The 5,215-nt window shown below is 39.8% G+C and overlaps 1 protein-coding gene across 1 annotated transcript in view; it reads right to left on the bottom strand.

Annotated features, from left to right (window-relative positions):
• The window catches only part of LOC128877211 (uncharacterized), a 45,155-nt gene extending 40,474 nt beyond the window's left edge, over positions 1-4,681 (bottom strand). Inside the window, exon 1 of the mRNA XM_054124329.1 lies at positions 4,366-4,681. The gene's annotated coding sequence lies outside the window, so the exon portion shown is untranslated. The remainder of the gene's footprint in view (positions 1-4,365) is intronic.
• Positions 4,682-5,215: the final 534 nt, after the last annotated feature.

Here is a 5,215-nt window from a genome sequence, read left to right as displayed (position 1 = left end):
AAGACAAAATAATAAATTTATATATTATCATTATATAATAAAATTATATTATTCCATCAAATTTATTCAAGGTATGAGAAATTCATTATTTTGTCTTGTTCTAAAAATAATACAATACCGGGACATAACTTTCCGTAGACATAATATTAACGACATATTAACGATACTATTCTGTTTCGAGTAAATCTCTCATTTAATCAAGTAAAAATTGCTTCTAATGCTTCGAGGGGGACAAGACACGAAAGTGCGCGCTAAAGTGCCTCTCGAAACTTTCTATCGAGGTGTCCAGAGATGGAAGCTCGTCCTACCGTGAAGAGAACCGCTCTTTGCTTCCAGAAACAGCGAATCGAGTTTGCGAGCTGAACCCGATTTGGCGACTAGGTTTCGACGCGAACGCCCGTTTTAGAATCGCCTAGAGAAGTTCGCGAACGAGTGGCGAAAGCTTTCAATGAAATCCGAGACCGTAACCCGCGGGCGATTTATCGCCGATGCCCTGCATCTCTACGCTTCCGAGCGTCCGATTTCCGATAGCTTCCACGTAATTAAAAATAGTACGAATATCGGAAAAACTTGGCTGAATCCAATCATAACAAATACCTGCGCGAGGGAACAATCCGAAATATGATGGAGTATTTCGTTCGCGTTAGCAGGCGAAGTAGTTCGCGTTAGCAGGCGAAGTAGTTCGCGATCGTAAATGTACACGAGCGGCACCGCTTTGAAGTTGCGATAGGGAGTTTTTAATTCTCCAATTGCCTTCTGCTCGAGCAGACGGTTGCTCGAGCTGAAGAAAAATGAATAGTGGCGGAGCTAGGTGATTCCTGGTCGTGAATCCAAACAAGTTTTATCAATAATTAAATCGATTCGTCCTTCTAGACGCGACCATGAGCCTTTAACAAACCGCTTCATTTTTATTGTTGGACTTCTATGCTTTCGAAACTTCTACAGTGGGTGTAGAATGTATTCGTACACCGATCAATTTCCCAAAAAACTTTTCTGTGAAATTGTAGTTTCTTAACTTCCTTTTTTCTAATCAACGATATTTTACATATTCTCGGAAGTCTCTAAGATAGACATAGTCCAAACAACATTTACTAGTTAATATAATCTGTGAAATTAACAAAAAAAAAATGCGAAAATTGGGTAAAAGTATAGAAACAATAACTATTTGTACGATTCTTACGACGAACCATTTACAGCAGAGTTTGTAACGTAAACATGTTAGTTTATTGCTCCGTGCGAATTAGGAAACATCAAATTTCCAGGAAAGTACTTTTAAACAGTTTCCGAATACTTATTCCTTCAACATTTCTATCGATTAATTGTTTTTTTCTTGTCAATTTCACAACTTACATAAATAGCTATTTTTTTTTTGTAATCTATCTATTTAGACATTTCCGAGAATATGTAGAATGTCATTGTTTATAAGAAAATAAGTTAATAAATTACAATTTGACACAGTTTTTTTTTTTTGGAAATTGATCGGTGTACGAATACATTCTGCACCAACTGTATGCAATGAATAACCGCGTTCGAAGCGACAGTGAAAAATCAATGACGCGACGACAGACGTTTCCCTGAATATAAAATTACGAGTGTTAAGGCGGTTGGAAGCGGGTGAAGGTTAAACTGATATAGATGCTTCTTTAAAATTAGAAACGTTTACATATCACTATTTACGTAAGGTTAAAACGACCCCGCTTAATTTAAGAAATTCTGATCGTTAAGGGGTAACACCGCTTCTAGAGGCTGAGAAGAAGGTCTAACTTTGATAATTAATGTTGAGGGTAACGCTAAAAGAATAGGATTTCTTTTTACGGTGTTTATTTAAGTGAGTATTATCGTCTAGAAACTTCAAAAATTCGATGTTTTTTTTGTTGCATTTTCTTATCGTTTGGGGTTTTGAGAAAGTGCCTCTAAAATATTAATTTGAAATTCGCAGAGCTCTCATAGTTACAGAGGCTTAAAGGCTGTTCACCAGTATTAGTGCTGAATGTATAGCAAACTTTAAACGCGTTTTTCTCGAAACGACATTTTTCAAGTCGGGCGCACGTTTTTCTGAAAAACTATTGGACCGACTGACTTCTGGTTTTACACACATTTCGAGGACACCATCACCTATATGGTCTGAACTAGAATTATACCTGTAGCTTGAATATTTTAGCCCTGCTCTCATGTTTTCGGTGACAATTATCCGGGAAAATTAAACGTTAATTTTCAAACAACTGCGATTCCGATACAAAATTTAGTACTTACTTCATTCTAGTTCAGACGATAACTGCGTTCATATAGATTGAAAAAAAAAATTTGTTTCTCTGTCTCAGGCGACTAGAACCGCCACAGCCTGTGCGGCCGATTGAACGAGCGTCTCACGCCGCAACCTGCATAACAGCGTATAACTTGTATAGATTTCAATCGAGTATTTCATAAAAATTTGTGTCGTTAGTTGAAACGTGTTTTATTATGCATAAAGAAACCCTGGTACTGTAGGTTCGATAGTTTTCGCAAAATTAATTCCTAAACATTACTGAAAAACCAAACTTCTAGACGATAGTGCCCCCCTTAATCCTTTGCACTCAAGAGGTGACTCTCAGTCACCACTAGGTTTTCTTTAGGTTTAATTTCTTTGAAACTCGAAGTCCCAATAAGATTCTCGAATCTTAAATTAGATATCTCATTTTCGAAGTCGATGTAATCTTAGCATTCGTGGCAATAGAATGCTAAAAAAGCAATCTCGAGTTGCTGCTAGATACCAGCAAAAAAAGGCCTCGAGTGCAAAGGGTTAACACATATCAAAGTATAAACAAAAATTGTTATATTATAATTTTCGTACAAAATGGCGGCGACGAAGCGAGTCTTCAAAATTGAATTTTTTTAAAAAGTCAATTCCCCCCTTCACGGGAGGACGGTTTTCTCGTTGTGTATAACATTTGGAACCAAAAAAAAAAACCAACAAATTTCATAATATTAGGCCTTTTTTTCAGCCTCCAGAGTGGCGTTACCCCTTAAGAGATCTAGCTCTAAACCTCTAGTATATCCAGATTTACTCATCGAACTACGAAACGATCTTTCGTAACACGTTTCACGCCTTACATTTACAATCTAACGAAAACGATTAATAAAGATGGTTATACACGCGAAATAACAGGAATTAATCAACAGTCATAAAAACCTCATCGAAACGCTTGTCTAAATTCCAGAAGTGGGTTAAGCAACATCGTCCTAGGCAAATAAATCTATTTCCATCTATTGTATATACGTATATACGCTAGTACTGCTTCCACGGTTCGTTATCGTGAAACATAACGGCTCGAAAGTTGTACCGCAAAACATCGTCAAAGATTCTGTGTCAGTTTCTCCGGTGCACAAATCTCAAAGTTCTCAGCTCGGAAATCGTATAGGTTATGTAACGCGGCGGAGACAAAATTTAATATCGAACGGATAAATAACGACCGAAAGTAGCGTATAATAATTTATTCGTCACGTTTATTTCACCGACCGGTTACCGAAAATCCGTCTCTATTCGTGAAATAGTATAATATTTTATTGTCCGGGATCGTAAGCTTCACCGACGATAAAGTTAGCCTATTTCTGGACTCGTGTCTCGCGCGGCATCGTTTCACCGGTTCGTAGCCGTATGTTGGTAAACGTGTCACGAAAAAGGACACGAAACGTCTCGAAGGGCGACGAAACGATGCCGTGACTTAGACAGAGGACGAATCTGGGACAGATTCGGTGAAAAGTATGTAGGGGGAACGGCTTGTAGCAGTAAGCATGCTCCTCATCGATGATGAGATACCCGTACGATGTATATAGATATATTAGAGCGATTCGATACCAAATGTACTTAGGAGGAAGTATCGAAATTTCACGTGTCGAGTCTCGATTACCGTTGTAACGAATACTCGATCCAGCACCCACGATATCGAGTGCACATCGAGGGTATCGTAACGCATAATAAATATCGAACTAATCAAGATGTCTAATCGATATGAAATTGGCGATAAAAGCAGACTAGTGCAACTTCACGCCGTTCCGAAATACACGCGGATCGAAAAAGTACATAATTAGTGAAAGTCTAACGTTGCTCCTTGTCGATGAGGGGTTTGTTTCTAATCGTTGATAAATCTACGCGAGCTTCCATACTCATTCGTCGTTGTATCGTACGAAGATACAAAAACGATCGACGACATATCTTTTTCATACAAAAAACGTAAAAGGAATTGGTCCATGATACGAGCTGCGCGTAATTAACGTGCATCGATATATTCGCGTGGACATAGAAACGATTCGGTGTAAAGCGTTCATTGGTATCGATAACATCGATAGTACCGATAATATCGGTACTTGTACGATCGCTACTCTTACCTCCCTTTCCATCGAACGTCATCCCCCATCGGTTTCGTCCTCACCTCGCGTGGGATGGGACTCGCAATCTCCAGATCTCGAGCACGATGCACGTCACAAATACATGTATGTAACTTCCGCACTTTTCGCGTTCATGGACGCACAATCGCGGGTAGACCCGATAATTCAAAGCCGAACAAGTTAGGACGAGGGAAGAATCGGAAGAAAACACTCCGAAGGCGCCGCAGCCGGCACGCGAGAGTCGACGCGACGCTGCACGGCGCAGCGCGACGAAGAGAGGGAGAACGACACGTCTTACCCGACCGACAGTTCGAGCGAGACTGAGCGGCCGCGAGTAACGCACCCTTATTGGGCGGACACGTTACAGGGCCGTAGACAGTGGGGGTGCTCCCCCTCCACGCTCCATACCTGCCTCTTCTCTTTCCGGCCGATACGACGTATCCCGAGAGAATATCGACACGAGCGACGATACGGAGGGACTACACTCCGCAACAAAATTAACCCTTGAACACCATGCTTCGTATTCTTCTACGTTAACCCTTGAACACGAATATGGAAGTTTAATTAACCTCTCAATTTTTTTTGTATTCAATTTTAAATAGATATCATCGATAAGAATGTTGAATTTAAAAATTTCGAACTTTCGTTCTCTAGATTTTATCAGATCAGGTGTAAATGGAAGACCAGCACGGGTAACATTTGCACAGCGAGACTGTAATGAATGTTTAGGGAAATAACAGTTACGAGATGTGAATACCTGGAGAACTGAAATGGCGGAAGATAAAATATGGCAACGTGACTTGCGGCGTAATTTTTGTATTTAATTATAAATGGATATCATCGATAAGAA

The sequence above is a fragment of the Hylaeus volcanicus genome, chromosome 5 (genome assembly GCF_026283585.1).
Source record: "Hylaeus volcanicus isolate JK05 chromosome 5, UHH_iyHylVolc1.0_haploid, whole genome shotgun sequence".
Classification (NCBI taxonomy): Eukaryota; Metazoa; Arthropoda; class Insecta; order Hymenoptera; family Colletidae; genus Hylaeus; species Hylaeus volcanicus.
Note: the sequence above shows the minus strand (reverse complement) of the source record. Positions and strands in the feature narration are given on the sequence as shown.